The sequence below is a fragment of the Fukomys damarensis genome, unplaced genomic scaffold, assembly GCF_012274545.1.
Source record: "Fukomys damarensis isolate Sample0158 unplaced genomic scaffold, DMR_v1.0_HiC HiC_scaffold_17, whole genome shotgun sequence".
NCBI lineage: Eukaryota > Metazoa > Chordata > Mammalia > Rodentia > Bathyergidae > Fukomys > Fukomys damarensis.
The window spans coordinates 15,542,875-15,563,295 of NW_022900929.1; the positions used below are offsets into that span (position 1 = coordinate 15,542,875).

Sequence of the window (20,421 nt, forward strand, 5' to 3'; positions counted from 1 at the left end):
ACAGAACTAAGAAGCAACCTACAAATTTTTACCAGCTGCTCCTCAGACAAAGCACTATTATCTAGAATATATAAAGAACTCAAAACAATCAGGCCCCCCAAATATAAAGACGTGATTCAAAAATGGGCACTGAAATGAACAGACAGTTCTCAGACAACAAATACAAGCAGCAAGTAAATATATGAAAAAATATTCCACATCACTGGTTATTTGAGAGATGCAGATGAGAACAACACTGAGGAGCTGGGGATTTAGCTCAGTGGTTTGGTGGCCTGCCTTGCAAGTGCAAGGACCCAAGTTCAATCCCCAGTACCAAACAAAACCAAACAAACAAAAAAGCAACATGGAGATTCCACCTCACCCCACAAAGAATGGCTGCTATCAAGAAATCAACCAATAACAAATGTTGGCAGGGTTTTGGGGAGAAAGGAGCCCTTCTCCATTGATGGTGGGAGTGCAGACTAGTGCAACCACAATGGAAATCAATATGGAGATAACTGAAAGAGCTTGGGCTAGAGGTTCTATTTGACCCAGCCATCCCTCTGCTGGTATCTTTCCAAAAGAATTAAAAGAATCATACCACAGTGATATACGTGCACCTATGTTTATAGTGGCACAGTTTGTAATAGCTAAAACTTGGAAACAGCCCATTTTCCCATCTGTTGGAAACTGCATAAAGAAGTTGTGGATTTTCTATAAAATGGAATACTACTCAGCCATAAAGAATGAGAAATTCGATTCATTCATAGGAAAATGGATATATATTGAGGATATTCTCCTAAGTGAAATAAACAAGTCACACATGTGTAAATACCGAATAGTTTCCCTTGTTTGAAAAACTATAATAGTACATAAGATCCTAATGAGGTAATTGACAATGTAATATAGGGCTAAAGGTGTAGTGAAAGTGGGAAGGGTGGGGGACAGGTAATAAGGGAAAAGAAAAAAATATGAGAAAATGGAAATAAAATGTTTATAAATGGGGAGACGGGGAGGGGGTGAAGGGAACATAGGGACAAGGGGTTAAAAATGAGAACCAAGACCTGTCATGTGAAGGTACAAGATCTCAATGATGAATGTAACTGCACTGTATACCTAAAATGTACCAATAACCTCAATTTAAAAACAATCAACAGAGTGAAAAGAAAACCTACACAATGAGAAAAAACTACTTTGCCAGCTATTCCTCAGACTATGGACTAATATGTTAAATACACATAAAACTCAGAAAAATTAGACCCCCAAGGTAAAAGACCCAATCAAAAAAATAGGCAACTAAAATGAGTAGAAGTTTCTCGGGAGAAGTACTAATAGCCAATAAGTACATGAAATGTTTAACATTAGAGAAATGCAAATTAAAACAACCAAACCTACCCCAAAAAGAATGGCCATCATCAAGAAATCAAATAATAACAAATGCTGATTAGGCTGCAGGGCAAAGGAACTCTTCTACACTGTTGGTGGTAATGTAAAGTAGTACAACTAACTATGGAATTCATTATGGAGAGTCCTCAAAAAACTAATACTAGAAATTCCATTTGATCCAGCTATTGCCCTTCTGGATATCTTCTCAGAAGAATTAAGACATCATATTACAGTCACCAAAAAAAAACTCAGCTTTATAGCGGCACAATTCATAATAGCTATATCTCAGGAACCATCTCTATGTACTCATCTACAGATGAATGAATAAAGAAAATGTGGTATTTACAGTCATGCAGTACTACTCTGACATAAACTTGATTCATCTGTAGGAAAATGGATTGGCTTTGGGCCCTTCCACCTACCATCATTTCTTCTGGTGGTCTACATGCAGCTTCTTTCTCTGTTTATTTGTCTTTGACCTGCCTTTTAAGGCCTTATCTTTGAAAGATACCCAGTGAGTAGTTCGCAAGGGTAGTTATTCATGACTGTCATGCAGTACTACTCTGACATAAACTTGATTCATCTGTAGGAAAATGGATTGGCTTTGGGCCCTTCCACCTACCATCATTTCTTCTGGTGGTCTACATGCAGCTTCTTTCTCTGTTTATTTGTCTTTGACCTGCCTTTTAAGGCCTTATCTTTGAAAGATACCCAGTGAGTAGTTCGCAAGGGTAGTTATTCATGACTAGTTTAGAATTGGAAGGGGGCATGTGGACCTCTACTGTACTCTATAATGACCCTAGAGTGAATAATATAATATGGTGACTCTAGAGTGAATGCACACACATTTATTTGTATATGTTAGTGCACAGATATGAGTGCACAGTGCCTTAAATTAGTCAGCCTGCCCCCTTCCCCTATACTCTATTGGAAGGGGGTGTAGCTTCTTGTGTGTCAACTGTTTTGGTTTTGGTTTTTGGCTTTTTTGTGTGTTGTTGTGGGGTTTTGTTGTTGTTGTTTTGCTTTTGGTTTTTGTCTCTTGGCCATTTGTTGACTTTCTTTACCTATTTTTTTCTACCTCTGTCTTGGACTTGCTTTTCAGGGGAATTTCTCTAGTGAAGTTTTCTTTTCTTTTAATTCCTTCTAGACAGAATCAGCTAGAAGACCTAAGGTGCCCTTATTTTATTTTCTCATTTACAGACCCCTGTCCCTACAACCTGTGAGCAAAGAATGGTTTAAGGGAGTTGTTGAAAAGAGGAGTTACAAAAACTACATGACTTACAAAACCCTAAAAAAATTCAATACTTACAATAAAATATTTTCCCAATCCTTAAAGTATTTAGCTGGTTGTAGGTCCCCAACAACAGTGGGAGGAGGAATACAGTAGACTACTGTAGTTACAAACACACTGTGAATCAATAAGTGTCAGGAAAGACGTGTCTACAGCTTCATCCAGAACCTCCACAAACAAACATTTCCATTGAGCTACTGAAAAACATGATCTGGTTTTTAAAACAGTAAAGTAACAGGCATTTTACTACATAAATTATATCATAGATAACTATCAGGTAAAGCTGACATATCAAGAAATAAAATGAAAACACAAAGGATTTTTTTAGAGCTTGAAACTTTACATTTTATGTCCGCTGAACTACGTAATTTTCAAGTCAACTCCATGGGATAAAGATAATTTTCCCATTTGAAATTAATCTAACATGTTTAGTGGTTGCTCAAGAAGTTGAATGTTTACATCTGTTGATACTGTTTTTCTACAGAAACACTGGATTCTAGAACCAACAGGGACTCTCATCTCAAAAAACAGACTGAAGCTCTATTTAAATGTGTAATAAAATCCAAACTAGCAGAACAATAAAAACAATAAACTATTGAAGTCATCAACCAAGAAAACATTTTGACACGTTTTTGTGAAACAAAAGTAGAATGAAAGGATAATGGATAAAATAACCAAGAGAAAACTTAAAAGGTGCAGCACAAGTTCAGTCTACTTTTGGTGGGCCCTGCTTACAGTAAAGGGAAAATGGACACAAACTAATGAGAGAACATTCACTGGGGCCCCGCTCAGGCCGCGCCGCGTCATAGGCAGCGGATGACGTCATAAAGGCGAAGCCTATAGCGAGAGGCCCAGCGCTGGCAACCACGCGAGCTGCCTACCCGCCTCTGTCCGCGATGGACACCTTTTTCAGAAAGCTCCGGGTCCCGCCCTACTGCTTGGCCCGTGGCACCCCCCAGCCCAGCCCTGCATGGGGCCATCCCACAGCCCTAGACCACACTACCCGCCCTGCCTGCAGGGTCCCCAACCTCTGGCCACACCACCATCAGCCTCGGTCCCCCAGCTCCAATGGCGCCAGCCGCCAGCTGGCCCTGGACTCGGCCCAGGCCGTCCTGCCGCTGGTCTCCTGGGGGGACCCACCCATGAAACCTGGTGACTCTTCTACAGTGGGACTCTCCAGAACTGTAAGGATCCTTCCTCCATGGTGCAGACACAGGCGTCCTCCTGCCCAACCTGATAAGCAGGCTGCAGGGCCCATGCCATCCAGCCATCTGGGTCCTCCCCTCAGGATCACAGAGAGAGCCCAGTTGCAGCCCGAGGACAGGGAAGAAGAGGAGGAGGTGGTGGAGGAGAAGGAAGGGGAAGTGATGGGAGAGGAGGTAATGAAGGAGGAGGTGTTAGAGTTTAAGGAGGAGAGAGAGGAAGAGGAGGAGGTGGCAGTGGTGGGAGAGAAGGTGTTGGAGGAAAAAGAAGAGGTGGTGATGGAGAAGGATAGTGACTACAACAATGACAAGAAGTGGTGCCAGGAAGAAACCAAATGGCAAGACCATCAGGATGGGGATGCCCCTAGCCCTAGGCTTGTGGTACCACCTTGGACTGTGGAGACCAAGGGAGACCTAACCACCTTGGGCCACAGTCCCAGGCCTCAGGAGGGTAAGCTCCTTCCTAAGGACAGGAACAACACCTGTGAGATGGCCCACTTGTCTCCTCTGATGTCTGACAGCCAGGACACACCCAACTCCCAACTAGAGCAACCCCAGTCTAACACACCAGTGGCCCCTGCCCCAGCCCCAGGCTGCTCCCCATTGCAGAAGTGCCAGAACTAAGTGCTGAATGGACACCATCAGGCCTGCTCTCCAGGCTCCCAAGAGGCAGGGAAGGAGGCAATGAGTGAAAAGGCTCCAGTCATACCAGCAGGCTCCTCTCTACCACCCAGAACTGGGAATCACAGGCCTGGCAAGAGGAAAGCACGGATGCCCACAGCCCTGCCACTGCTGAGGCAACAACTGTGGGATAAGGGTGAGCTCCCCCCACCTCCCAAGCGCCCTCGTTGGACTCCCACAGAACACCTGGACAGCCCGCGGGGGAGCAGGAGGAGGAGGAAGTGGAGGAGGAGTGGCGAGCACAGTAAGACATTGGAGAAAACAGAGGGATTGGACAAGAAATCAGAGGAGGTAACAGATGGCACTGCACCTAAGCCTGCACCTTCTTTCCCCCAACCTGCCACAGGGACAGCAGACACCCTACACCATCCCAGTGATACCATGTTGGTCCCCAGTATTCCTACTAGCTCTGCCCCAACACAGAAAGCTGCTGGGTCCCCCACGCTATCTGTCCCTTTGCCTTTCCCCATACCCAACAGAGATGGGCAAGTAACACCTACAATTCCCAGCTCTACTGCACCTTCCAATTCTCTCCTCCCCAACCCTCCTGTCCCTGCACCTCTCAAATTTCCTGGGACCCTTGAGGGAGAACAATTAGCCCATCTCCGCAGGGCACCTCTACTTGTCCTGCCTGTCACAGACCCTACATGTGACATGTTAATGGGCAAAGCCAGTGAATTATCACAATCTAGGGCTGCCTCTGACTTGGACGCTATGGACACCACGCCACCTTCCCATTCCGTCCTCTTCCATTCCCCTCCAGTTTCGAAAATCAACTGCAGCCCATCTGACAGGGCAACTCATGGTCCCAGGAACCCACAGTCAAGTGACAGTACTGGCTGGATTCAAGCCCTTGCCACTTCCCACACCCATGCAGTGCAAGGATCTGGGGGACCTTTATACCAACCATCAAATCCAGCAGCCACAACTAGACCCACTTTGGGGAGCCCACATGGGCACCAACATGCCAGCTCCTCCACTCTGCGGAGCCCTGTAGTTCCATCACCAGCTATCACCCTACTTTATGGTACAGTCAACCCACCATCTTACTCAGAAGCTATGCACATCACCCCACCTTCCCAGTGTATCATCTTACAGCCTCTGCCCTCCTCTGTGAACAGCTACAGCGCACCTGACAGTGCACCTCCTGGTCCCAGGAATCCTCTGCCAAGTGGCAACATTGCCACTGCCACTGCCAATTCTCAAGCCCATGCAGTGCAGGATCCATGGACAACTTCATACCAACCATCAGACCCAGCAGCTACAAATCACCCCACTTTGGGGACCTCAGGTGGGCATCAGTATGCCAGCTCCTCCTCTCTGAGGAACCCTGTAGTTCCATCAGCACCGGTCAGTCTACCCTCTGTGGCAGCCCAGGCACCATCTGATTTGGAAGCTATGGACACTTCTCCATAGATATATCCCATCTTTCAGTCTCCTCCAGTTTCAAGTAGCTGACACCCTTGGGGGAAGTAGAGGAGCATTATAGAATCCTCTGCCACCTCTCCCTGGCCCGACAGTGAACTTGTGTTCCAAACCTCTGTCCAGTTTTTCAGGCTTAGTCCTTGCCTTAAACCTACCACTCTCTTCTCTTCCTCGTCTGTTTGCCTCATAGCCCTTATGCATCTTATATTTTTCCATATTATGTATATAAAAACCTCGTTATTTTTAATCTACCTGTGTTCACGTGTCATCTTGCTCTTTCTCCATTGTTGGTGGGAGTGCAGACTGGTGCAACCACTATGGAAATCAATACAGAGATACCTCAAAGAGCTGGGACTAGAGGTTCCATTTGACCCAGCCATCCCTCTGCTGGGTATCTTTCTAAAAGAATTAAAAGAATCATACCACAGTGATATATGCACACCTACGTTTATAGCAACACAGTTTGTAATAGCCAAAACTTGGAAACAGCCCATTTGCCAATCAGTTGGAAACTGGATAAAGATGTGGTTTTTCTATTAAATGGAATACTACTCAGCCATAAAGAATGAGAAATTAGATTCATTCATAGGAAAATGGATACATATTGAGGATATACTCAAGTGAAATACATAAATCACACATGTAAATACCAAATAGTTTCTCTGGTGTGAAAAACTATAATAGTACATAAGATCCTGATGAGATAATTGACCATGTGAAATAGGAAGAAAAGGGCTAAAGGTGTAGGGAAAGTGGGAAGGGTAGGGAAAGGTAATAAGGGAAAAGAAAAAAAATATGAGAAAATGGAAATAAAGTGTTTGTAAATGGGGAAGAGAGGAGGGGGTGAAGGGAGTGCAGTGACAAGGGGAAAAAAATAAGAAACAAGACCTGTCATGTAAAGGTACCAGATCCCAATAATGAATGTAATTGTACTGTATACCTAAAATGTACCAATAAACTCAATAAAAGAACTATGTGTGCGTGTATATATATATATATATATATATATATATATATACACACACACATATATACATATATACGTGTGTGTAAAAAAAAACCTCTTTATTGTCATAGAATTTTAAATTAAAACAATTGGAAAATAATTTTACTGGGTTAGGATTTAACCATATCTGCCTCACAAGAGCAAGGTCCTGAGTTCAATTCTGAGTACCAAAAAAAAATTTTTTTTAACCTAGTAGACACAAAAAATTAAAACTTAATATATAGTAAAACTTAACATATTATATAGTAAATGTGAAGAAATACTTTCTTTGTTGGTGAAAAAATAAACTGGGCTCAATATTCTGAATGGGCATTTCACATTATCCATTGAAATTTACAAGTTTTATCTGCTCATATGAGTAATTCAGTGTCCATAAATGTGCAAAGTAACTTGTACTTGGACACAAAGATGTACAAATAGGGATATTCATCACAGTATTTTTATAATAGCAAAAAATAGAACAAGATAAACACCTATTAAGATCTGCTAGGTCCAATCCAAAATTCATTCTTAGGGTGAAATAAAAAGAACTCTTAATTTTTGTGAATGATAAGTCCAAACCATCCTCCATCACCCCAGAAATCTACACAGAAATGTTTTATATCAGTTGCATACTTTAACGTACCAGCTCATGCACTGCTTATATCTCTGTCAGACAGATTTGGACCCTCCTGCCATCAACACCTCACAGTAATGATAATAATAATAATAACAATAACTGTTAAAATCCAATGCAGTTTTCAAAGCGAGTTAAGGAGGTGTTATGATCATTTCTGTTTATTAGATGATAATATTGAGACTAGGGTGATATGATTTGCCCTAAAACTTCCAATTCCTCACAGGATCCCACTATTTCAAAACTCTGTGTGTTTTGGAATTGTGGTAAAATTTTCAAGAAGCCAACCTGTCCACAAATAGTTCTAAAACAAAGAAGAAAAAAAGCTACACCAACAACCACTGCTGCTTATTTTTCTAGAGGGTGGGAATTGGAACAGGTTGTATCTCCCTAGGTCCCTCTTCACATGGGACAAATCTCAGCTCTCCTCTCCCGGGATCTGACAGGTAAGGCCGCAAAGGGCTTGAAAGTTACATGAACTTCCTTTGGACTTCACTCGCGCTCCTCCCACCCTACAGTATTTTATATTAAACTTTGTAACATAAGGAGATCATGCTATTTAAATTTAAGAACTGAAGGAGGGTTGGGTATTTTCAGTTCTGGGTCAGCAAACTTCAAAGGCCTATAATTAGGTTTACCGTTTTTTCTTAGTTTAATCATCAAAACCATGCATGAGAGTAAAGCTTGGATTACCTATTTTTCCCTTAAGATATGGATCTATTATAGACACAAAATCTCTTCCAGAATATTTTGTAAATACCTCCCAAACCTGCTGAGTTGGCCTAACAGTTTTTATTCTGATCCACCTCCTTAAACAAGCTTAATGGATGTCAAGCACAAAAGTATAAGGTAATTTTAATCCTTCACAGTTCCCCAATTGTCAAAAATGGCTTTTTATTTTCTAATAGTGTTTTTTCAAAGCACATTATCATATTTATGAAACAAGAAAAATGATAGCAACACTGAAAGATGTGTCTGGAACAAACCATGAAAGCTGTAGATAAAAAATCATCTCAAAGACCTATAATTTCTCTCCCAACAATTTGTCATTTTAAAGCTCTGCCAATGTGGAGCATGCACACCTGAATGTCCTAGAAAGTGCAGGAGTCTGGTAAGTAGGGGGAGATACAGGGTCATTCTCTCTTGGAGGCCCGGTTCCAAGCAACATGGAGAACCCAGATTGTAAATAACAATCAAGTGATTTTCTGTGGCTGTGAAAAGGAGTGGAATGATGCTCAGAGGAAGGAAGGAAGTGACTGTCCTTTTTGTGGGTTTCCATGGCTCGGTCTGGCCAGGAGCCTAGGATCCTGTGACATCACCCCTGTGTCCTCCTACCTGTAGCACACACTATCAGCCATGCCAGTGAGCTGACACAGTGTGTTTTTTATTTGTTTGGTTGGATTTTTGAGATAAGGTCTCACTACATAGTCTAGTATGGCCTTAAACTCACTAGGTAGCTGGGCTGAACATGAACTCAGGGCAGTCCTCCTGTGTCAGCCACACCAAGTGCTAGGATTGCAGGCATTCAGGTAGGTCTGCCTCACGTGGATTAGCACCTTTGATGAGTTTGTTTCAGATAAATTTATGGGAATTATTTTTATAAATTGTATAACAAACATGCTATGATAGCTACCTCTTTAGTGGATCCAATCTTAAAATTTTTCAGCAACAAATAAAGTGGCCAAATTTTAACCATCAAAGTAAAACGCCTCTGTATAATTCAATAGCAATGGCACCACTGGGTGGAAAAGGGAAATTTACCTCCCTGGCCATCCATAACTTTGATCTTCTGGTAATGATTTTGGATTTTATGGCCAAAAATAATGAATGATTATTATATAACAAATTACCCAATCTATAATAATTTATACACACTAGCTTTCTTATCACCGGGCACTCAGTGACTACACAGTCATCTAGGGTAGGTACCCAGTGTGCAGATAAAGCAGCCTCAGACTCAGTAAAAAGTGGGGGATCAAGGCCCCACTCTCCTCCATGGGGTGCATTTCTCCTTCCCAGCCCCAGAGTTCTACTCCACCCCGGCACGAGCTGGTCACCGCACAGCAGAACAGCCCCCAAGCGTCCTCTGCAATGTCCTCTGCCAGCCCGGCCTGGGAAGCCCTCGGGAAGATCAGGCTGACTCTGGTGCCCCATCCTGCTTGCTCTGTGCTATTTCTCCTGCTTTTTAGATGAAAATTCAGAGACTTTGAAATGATAGCACCCTATATCTCTCACGATGTTATACACTTGAGTTGGGTGTCAAACCTTTGCTTGTCTTCCCTCCACCATGCAGAGTAAAATACAGTTAAGGCCGGATTCGAATCAATGAGCATATTTCTGACTCTGGTCTGTCAGCTATGAGCTGTGTGCACTCAAGCCCCTGACAGCCTCAGTAGCACAGCTTCTGTAGTTGTTAATGAGATGATGTGTATGCCATAGCATCTGCAAAATGAGGGAGCAAGGCTGTACCATTGCACACCAAGTGCTTTCTTCTTTCTTCCCTCAGGCCTAAGGCAGGAACAGGTCTCTGAGTACGAGCCTCCCGGTGTCTAGAAATCTGGCATATGTCTCCTCTGTTGCTTTACTAACCTTGGTGACATAAGAGTGTGCTGTACCCTTCTTGTTGACACCTGGCTCAGCATTTAGCAGCAAGGGAGTCTTCATCCTGAAGTGACCACAAATTGATACAAAATTTAAGGTTTTATTATCAGGAGTAAAATGGTTAAAACCAGTGTCTTTCACCCTCAGTAAATGCTTTTTTCCGCATTTGAACTTGGACATCATGAATCTACCAAGTGAATGTACTCATGATTGACTCCAAGTTTTTATTCTTCTAGCAACATGTGTTACTTCCCTCTAACGAAGCTTTCGAGGAAAGTGCCTGGATGGATGCGGCCAGTGATATCCAGCTTCCAACCCCACCCCGGAGCACAGGGAGCTTCATCACCTGGCCCACTCAGAGGTGGCATCTGCAACAACAGCCAGCTGACCGTGCATGGAGCCCCAACTGCCAGACCAGCGGGCACGAGCTGCTCACCCCCAGAGACCCCCCTCAAGGGCAGCGGCTTGGCCTCATTCGGCGCCTCCTAACCCGTGTCTGTCTGGTGAAGTGAAGCCTATCTACACCCGCCTCCACCTGAACGCGGGGCTGGATCGGCTTTCGCACAAGACAGTCCACTGGATCATCCCCACCGCTGGACCCTGAACTACAGCCAGCACTCACTAGGTTGTCATCACCCCCGCAGCCTCTTCCTGCACGGCTCTGGTTTTATTAAGGTAAATACAAGGCTTCAAGGCAGTGAAGAGGCCGGGATGAACAAATGAGTGGAGAGCTTCCTTTCTTTGCCCACTCCCCAAAGTGCACGGTAAACTGGGAATCCATTCTGTGGGTGTGCACAGGGGCAGAGAGACGTGCTCTGAAATCTGTGTCACCGTCCTGGCGTTCAGCAGACAGACCCCTCTTGGGCAGAGAGAAGGACTTTCCTGTGCTGTGCGTGGGCTGCTCATTGTTTGCTTGTTGCTACAACAAAGCCCTTGAAAGAACTTCCTATAGGGCCGGCTCTCCAAGTCCCAGGTCCCCAGAACAGGTCCAGTCCTCCCCATGGCTGGCCAGCAACACCACATTCTGTGATAGTGCAGCAAAGCCTCATCTAGGAAAATGGGGAAGGGGGGTTTCATTTTGATCATTTTCAATCCAATCACCAGCCAGGGAGATCCTTGCTTTGCAAAAGAGATGTAAATAACTCGGTGGGCTCTCAGCAGCTGGAAAGCTGCAGGGTAGGGCTTGGATCTCAGCCTGACATCAAAGCCCCATCTGCAGCCCTCACCTATGTCACCACCTTTCCCAGGACCCGGCCAAGGGCCCACGGTGAGAGCCCATGCCATCTGAGGGAAGAAGTGGCCACACTGCAGACCACGGGGTTGCCCTGGAAAGGGATAAAACGCCATCACCGTGGACTCATCATGGCAATGCAGGTCAGCTACCAGTCAGCTGAGGAAGACGACCATCAGCAGAGGCTGCCAGGTGGGACCAGACAAGCCTGTCAATCATCTTCTGCTGTGTGGTAGGTAATCCACTCCACAGTTCAGTGGAATAAACAGTCCCATTTATCATCTCATGATCTGTGTTTTGGCTTAGGTTTCTCTGTTGTACACGCACACAGGCCCATCCAGAAGGAGGCTAGGAAGTGGCCAGGCACCAGGAGGACTCTCTTGGGGACCGGTGACTTGGTGCTGGCTGTTGGCTGGTGGATTCAGTCCTTTTCATGTGGACTTTACTCATGTGGCACATCTGTCTCAGGGCCTGGTCACATGTCCTGTCTAAGAGGATCCCCTTCCTTATGTCATCATGGCCAGTTCTGGGGCAGTGAAATTGGAAGCTGTCAACCCTCTTAAAGGCTGCTGCCAAAGCTGGCATCTGTACAGCTCTGCTACTTTCCACCGCTAAACCCAGTCACACCCAGCTCAGATTCAGCGACGGGAACGCACCCTGCAGATGAATACTGCATAACCTCACTCATACATAGAGGTAAAGACTGATTCCATAGGAGTGAACAGTATACTATAGTTAGCAAGGCAGGGGCAGAGGTGGGGATAGAGAGAGATTAGTGAGAGGGTACACGATGCTGCTAGCCCAGAGAAATAAGATGCCACTGCTCACTTCACACTCCCTGCACCTGCGTTGAGAGACTAGAGTCCAGTAGCACCTGTGGGTGCAGCTCAGGCTTGTGCTGCGTGAGGAGGTCAATACGAAAACGGAAGTAAGATCTGTGGCTCTGAGACAGCCAGACCGACTGGAGACAGCAGAAGGCCAGGGAAGGAGTCCCTGCATCAGCCTGGCCCAGGCTTCTGACTCATCCAGCAGACCCAGGCTCAGTGGTCACAGCTCTCCTGAAGCAACTCAGTCCCCAAACATCCCAGAGCCTACCAGCCCTGCACTTTTGGCTTGGTCTCCGCTCATCTGGGTATCTTCTGTGTGACTCCTTGGTGTGCCCTGGACAGTCATACACACTCCTTGGGCCTGTGCTTCAAGGTCTCTAGGACTCTCCCTCATCTCTAAAGGGAGACCATTGATATCCTGAGCCCACTCTTCACACCTCATGTTACATATAGTCACGGAATTCTTCAACATCCTAGCAAAACTGCCATAAGAATGTACCAAAAGGAAGTCCCTTTGATACAGCAAAAAGCAGTGGTTAGCATAAATTAGAAGGAAATCGAATAACTGACTTCTTATACCTTCTACTTTTATAATCATGTTCATATCTGCGTTTTTAATCATGTAACTTTAAGAAACTACCAATTGATTCAATTTACTCCCGAGTAAAAACAGGTATTATGTTGTGAGCGGCTGAATTTCAATTCCTATTACAAAATCAGCCATCAGTGGATAGCTTCTTGGTGCACAAATTTTTCTCTTTCTCTTATTATTGAAGCTCCTTGCCTTCCTTCTCACCATCAGTTCTATTAGTAAATTCTCTCTTCAGCTAAGCTTTGACCCATATACATCAATTAGTTTTTGTTAATAACATTCTCTATCCTTATAAAGAACAACTAGAATTCGTGTCTCCTTTAATAATGAAATAAAAGCTTAAGATCCATTTCCTACAGAAACAGATTTAAGTAATCAAAAGAAAATTCTGTGAAGTATTAGGAGTTGAACATAAGCTCGTTACCTGTGTCTCCAAGTTCATATAAGAGGAAGCCATCCATAGTAAGATAATTCTGAAACCTTTCCCTACTGATCCATGCTGACAGATCACCATCTTCAAACTCTTAAATACAAAACAAAGTGAATTAATTAGGACTGTAAGTCCTATGGTTATCATATTTATCATAGCAGATGTTAAGATATAACTTTAAGATGGTTATATTTTAACATGATAATATGTATAAAATACCTAATATAGGATAATCTTAAATCCTAAGAATAAAACATTTTAATTTTAGAAGTTTATTTTAATTAATGGGCATTATTGTGGGTTACCATAACATATTCCATACTTTTCTAATGAAATTATATACTTCAACATAATGGTAGCCTCTGTGTACTTCAGGAGCTGCACCTGAAGGACACAGAAAGTAATCTTTCTGTTCACCCAGTTGGTGTGATGAATGGCAAGGTGTGTACACCTGTGCAAAAGTGACAAATCGAAATTTTACCCACATAATGCTCCGTGCATTACATATTTATCACTGAGCATCATAGTGGGTAAAATATACCACTATCATTCTTCTCTTCTGCAAACATCTAATTTGCCATAATGGAATCCAAGTGTGGCACAATTAGCTGCCTGAGGAAACCAGGAACCTATCTGTTGATTCACCCACTTGGCAGATGAATGGCAAGGTGTGCAGGAACTCCAAAGCAGTAACAGGTGAATTTTACCCATGAAACGCTCATTGTTGAATTTCTTGCATTTAAGATTTGTTTTTAAAAAGTTTTTTGTTTTTTGTTTTTTTTTAATTTTTCTGGTAGAAGTAGCCCAGTTCATTACAATGGCACAGGAAAACCCTGGTTATTGAGGCTTTAGGCAGTATATGCCAAAAAAGCCTTCAAAATATGGTATAAAATGTATGTCGTGCTACATGGAAAGACATATACTTTCAACTGAGAAATTTATCCTGGAATTCATCCAGCAGGTCTTTACTAGTATAGCAATGAATCAAATGATGTTGTGAACAGACCTGTTGCTCCCATCTCCTAAACTAATCAGAATGTGACATTTGACGATTGGTTTACCAGTCAGTTTTTGATTAATGTTACATTTACTAACATAGCATAAGTTGACCAGGTAGGAATTGCATGCAAGAATGAAATAGAAATTCCAATGAAATTTCAAAACAGAGAATGGTATAGTACAATCACTGGATTTCAGAAAGATGTTAACACTGGCCTCGTAAATGACAAAACAAACAACAACAACAAGAAACTGGTACTGATGTCAACATTGTACCACGATGGAAAAACTGACAAAAAATTCTTGATGAAACTGAAGGGTAAGATAGTAACTTTTTATAACAAACCAAAAGAGGAGTAAATGTTGTTAATTAGTTATGCAACAACTATGTTACTCAAATGGTTGTTACTCAAATGGCCAATGGTTGTGTTTTACTTGATCCTAAACATGTGTGGCATGAAGTGTTCGATATTTACAAAGAAAATTACAAGTACAAAATACCACAAAAAAATGTTCTTAGAGAACTGGGACTGAAACTCATAAGAGATCACTTACAACGGAAAAAAACAAAATGTTTTTGGCCAGAGAACTATGCTAAAAAATGTAGAGCACACTGGTGAGCTCACAGAATAGGTGCAACATCACAAAGACCTACTGTGACAGGAAAACTAAAAAGATATTAGTTGTGCCCTACAAAAAAGGACAGGAAAACAGAACATAAATGCTATCAATGTAAACGATACCTGTGCACGGAACATGCAGTTTTCATGTGTGAAGACTGCCTTGGTTGTGACAATTGAAGTAAAGATTATTTCTGTGGTGTGGTGGACTTTTATTCGTATTTACATTGTAGATCACGTAAGTATTTATTTCTGATATTATCTTTTAGTTTCTATAAGCAAGTACACAGCTGATGTGAAAATGTTGATGTTTATTCTAAACACACAATACATATTAAGAATACTTTATTTTTATGCTCCTGTTAACTTCATATTGTGTAATATAGTAAGAGCATCCTGACAAAACAGCAAGATCAATGAGATGTCAAGTATGTTCTACAAAGAAGACAAGAAAGCAAAGGACATTTGCTGTCAGTGTAAGCCAGAAGTGTATATGGAACGTGCTGCTGACTTGTGTGAAGAATACCTTAGGTGTGATAACTGAAGTAAACACTGTTTTTGTTGTAGAGTTCTATCAGTATTTTCACTGTAGTTCACGTTGGAATTATTTGTTATTTTTTAGACTTTGAAAACAAAAAAAAAGTCCTTGTTGAAAACTGTAATGCTTTTTTATAATACTTAATTTTTAATTCTTAATTTTTAATATTTTTCCTTTTAAGTATTCAGTTTAATAATAAAACTGATAAAATTAAAATAAATAATTCATCAACAGATATACTTCTAAAGAATAGATACTTTGTATTCCCTTCATATGCTCCTTTAACTCAAAATTGCCATTATGCCCAATGAAACATATATATATGAATTAATATGTAAAGCAAATCTTTACTATAACATCATTAAAAATAGCAAGAAAAAATTTCAAAGAATCTAACTGAAGTATCCTAAATAAGAAACAACAGATATTGGTACAAATTCAGAAAAATGATTTACAAATTTTTTTTTTAATTGTTAGAAATTATTAAATTATAGTATGACAACTTTGTGAAAATTAAAGTGTGAAAAAGTAGTGACAAAGTAATAAAATAATAGCTAAACCAGATTGAAGGATTTACCTAGATAATGATACCATGGATAATATTACAGTATCTTTGCTTTTCTTTATCTTATGACATTTTTTTCCTTAATGTTATGGTTTATATCTACATGTACCCCCAAAGTCTCACACACTCATAGGTAGGGCTTTGGAAGGTGACTGGATCATGGGGGCTTGACACTTATCAGTGGTTGGCCCACTTATGAGTTCATAGCTAACTGTGATTTGGGAGGCTAAACTAGTTAGAGGAGTTGGGTCACTGGGGGAATGGCTTGGAAGGGAACATATCCCTTCTTCCTCTTTCGATTACTCTCTGGTACCTATCTGACATGCCTTCTCAACCTGTATCTCTTCCATCAAGCCACTTTGTTATGCTACTCTACCTTGAAATCAGCCAGCTACAGACTAAAACTTCTATAAACTGTGAGCCAAAATAAAACACTTCCTCCTTTAACTTGTGGGTTATCAGGTATTTTGTCTAGCAATTAGCAAGTAACTAAGACAATTTTTAACTTTTTCTCTTATATACAACTTATTCACACATATAAATCCATAGTACATTAGCTTTTTTCAAAATCAAACATTTCTTTGCAAAGCACACAAAAATGAAGCATTTAAAAGAAATATCTGATTAGAAATATAATGCTAAAGTATTTTTTAAAAATTACTAGGTTCCATGAAAAGAAACCAATGGAAAATGAATGTCTTTAAAGACTACAGATGTGTCTGGTTGAAGACTGGATCACACTGACCTCTTCCTTTCTTATTAGTACATGTTTATGGTACAAAGTGATTCCAGTCATTCTGGGGAGTTGATATATATACTTAACAAATCCCGAGTTTTCTTTGAAAGACTCTTTTTTTGGTACCGGGATTGAACTCAGGACCTTTTGTTTGTGAGGCTGAAAGCAGCACCACTGAGCTAAATCCCCAGCCACTAAATCCTGATTTTTTGAAAGACATGATATTATTTTCAAATTACCAAGCCTATAAAATCATTAATGTAATGGAAATCTAAAAGTATTTATGGGTTTTGACTTTCCAATTAGAAAAATAAACATAAAACTTGACAAAGTTGATTTTTGGTATACAATATTCACACCATGTCAAGAACAAGTTCTCTAAATATAGAAAGTGACAAACTTGAAACTCAGTAGAAAATATACTATCTCTACCATCCTGTGCCTTTACTGAAATGCTTCCAAAATAATTAACAATTTAAGTGTTAAAATAAACATTCAAAGTAAAGCCTCTGGTCTATGAAAATTTCAAGCAGGCAGGGAAGGTGGAGGGGTTGAAGGGAGAGAAGAGGAAAGGGTCAAAAATAAGAACCAAGATACATGATGTAATGGTACAAGTTCTCAATGATAAATATAAATGTACTGTGTACTAAAATGTACCAACAAAGAATTTAAGAGAAAAAAAAATGAATAAATGAGTAAGCCTATTATTCATGACTCCTTATCTAATATTTTCAGTTATCTCCTTTATAAAAATTTATCTGCCTTATTATTTTCTCAGATTACTGTGAGAATAAAATGACAATATGAAGTACACAGTATATCCACTAAATAATGACTATAAAACGTAGTTACTAATCTGTAGCATGAAATTAACTTTGGTTCAAATATTTAAAGACCATGAATATTAGAAATGCTTAAGTTTCACAACTATCAAAATAAATAAAAATGCTCCTTTTACTAAAACAAAGCAATCAAAATGTTTTTACTTAAACAAAGCAATCAAACGTTCTTCTGTTCATCTGATATAAGTAATTCAAGTTTAATGGCTCTCAACTAGTTCCTATTTCCTTTCCATTATATGGAATTTGAGGAGAAAAAGAACTGTACTCAAGAATATTCCTCAAGTGAATGGAATGTTCCCCATCTGTACACTCCAACATAGTAACCATAAGCTTTATTACTGGCTAGTGAGAACAAGAAACCGAATTTTTCACTAATTTGTAACTTCAAATGTTACTAAGACTAATGCTAGGTGGGACTTAACATTCACTTTCACCTTTGAATAGTTATGTGGTGTCCAACAGATGCCAAGTTTCACTATTTCCTTTGAAACTTAAAATATCTCCTGGTGTCCCTGTAACTTTGATGTACTGCCCTGGGGTACAGTCTGGGAACCAGGAGAGTAGATACCTGAAGATGTTAGGGAGTTATTAATTATCTTAGGTATTAAAGTAGGTCACAGTTATCTAAAAAACAAAGTCCACATTTTTAAAGAGAGTTATAATGAAGCACATATGGGTAGGTAGTGACAAAACACTATGGGATTTGCCGTAAAATATTTCAAAAAAGGACAGAAGCAAGTGTGGTTAAGTAAGATCTTGGTAAATATTTAACTTCAGTGATAGACATTTAGGATTTTATTATGTTATTCCCTTAAGATATACATTTGTTATCAAAGTAAAAATCTTAAAAAATGATCAAGGAGTTGCTTCAATGAACTGGTTTGTGACAGGGAGAAAGCGATGCAGCTAGAGAAAGGTAAATGGACCTTACATTATTGAAGGTGTTTTATTCATCATTTTGGGTGTCTGAAATGTCAAATTTTAAAAAATTAATTCTGAATATTTTAAGAAAAATGTATAAATCACATGTAAGAAAGGCAAATAATTTGATCCCCCCCAAAAAAACCCCACACCTCATTATAAGCAAAATTCAGATTAAAAGTATACTAGATGGAAAAACTAAAGTTGAAGGGTTAAAATAAAATTGCAGTCATTCAAGTGAAGAGAACTATAAGCAGTAGTAGATAAGCAGTAGCAGCACTTACTAAATCTTTTATAAACTCCTGCTATAAAAGATACAGATATTAATTTTAAAATATTTTATAGGAATTAAAACTGTGGAACTTACCATCATAAACAAAGTAAGTTTCATCTTTGAAAACAAGCATGGCAGGCATCTCTTTAAGTGTCACATACTGTAAACATCAACAGTTTAAATTTTAATTGGTAGCATTGATTTTAAAAACGATAGCCAAAACACACATACTAACAACAACAAAAGAAAAAAAAAAACCTTACAAATAGTTCAAAGGAGTACAGACAATCCTAAAGATTGGATCTAAATGCCTTTATGTATACCTCTGAACAATGCCCTATTTGCCGTGGCAAAAACCAGGGATTATTTTTAGAGCTACTAATAGACTTAAAGATAACATCATGGGAAGTAAAGGACGAAGGCATGCTAGAGGGAGAATATCAAAACTAATGCGTCAATAGGCCTTACTAGAGTTGACTCTTTTTACCCCTCACTAGTTGTATGATAAAGAGTCAAACACTTTACCTAGGAGAGTCTGCTTCCTCCTCTGTGAAATGAGGACACTGAACTCACTTACCTCACAGGGCAGCTGTATGCTATTTTATATAAGGGGGAGCACAGTTTAAATTATAAACTGCTTTTTAAACAACAATGGTCATCAGTAATAATGGATTTATTCAGAAAGTATCTGTTTGTTATAGCCATGTTATACTTAATTCAACAGTAAAATTACAATTAGGATCAGATCAAAAGACAAACCACTTGGGCTTGGGTAAGCCACTAAAAATTATGACATGGTCATAGGACTAATGAAAACAACAAATAAAGTGAAGCAGGCACATCTCAAGACATAAAAGAATACACGGTTATTTCATTGTACTACTACTAAAAAATGATGTATCACCACGAAAAATGAAGGCAGTCAGAAAGCCCTCAGGTAAGCCTCTATTATCAAGCATGCCCCTGTTCACCTGCTTTTGTCAACTCATCCACAAAGATGCCTCAGAAATACTTTTCATTGTTCAGTAATCTTTTATAGAACACAATTAAAGTCTGAAAAATGTGGAGCCACATTGTTCTACATTATCTTTCCTTTTCTCTCTTCTCACTTGCCTACACAAAAGATTTGTCTATGTTATTAGATTTTTCTATATGACATTCGTCTCCAGTCATCTTTTAAGTATTCTGAAGTCAGAAACGGTCCTAATTTGTCCTTACATATTCTTACTAAACCTATTGGAGTTTCTACAAACACTAGTTGTAAAGCTAATGGAGCTCTGATGTCTTAAGAAAGTGTCAGCACTCCAACCTGGGCAAACCTCAGGGTACTTCAGATGTGGATCAGTACAACATAAAATCTCATTTCTAATATTAAAATGTGGTACAATGGAGATGGGAGATAAAGTACTAGAAGTTCTAGATGTAGTCTCACTTCAGGCATTAGTCATATGTTGGCATTTCCTAACAGAGGTCTATAACTTTTTAGGGCAACTGTCTGAGAATCTGATAGTAAGCAAGACCCTACCTCCAGTCCATTTTTCCCTCCCTGCCAAAAGTAAATATACAAACATAAGATATTATGCAAAATAAGTTCTCTTAGACCAAAACAAGTAAGGCAAAATGGATTTAGGTTGAACAAAAATTGTCCAAGGCTTCTAC

The 20,421-nt window shown here is 40.3% G+C and overlaps 1 long non-coding RNA gene across 8 annotated transcripts in view; it reads right to left on the bottom strand.

The window, feature by feature from the left end:
- Positions 1-20,421, bottom strand: part of LOC104874207 — a 48,792-nt gene that overhangs the window by 26,381 nt on the left and 1,990 nt on the right. For 7 of the 8 annotated variants that reach the window (XR_004517682.1, XR_004517681.1, XR_004517678.1 and 4 more), the window contains exons 2-4: positions 18,856-18,922; positions 13,262-13,360; positions 10,176-10,251 (exon numbers count right to left, since the gene is read on the bottom strand). This is a non-coding gene — a long non-coding RNA (uncharacterized LOC104874207). Of the gene's footprint in view, positions 1-7,129; positions 10,029-10,175; positions 10,252-13,261; positions 13,361-18,855; positions 18,923-20,421 lie in introns of those variants that run through there. The other variant, XR_783686.3, reaches the window with a different exon arrangement.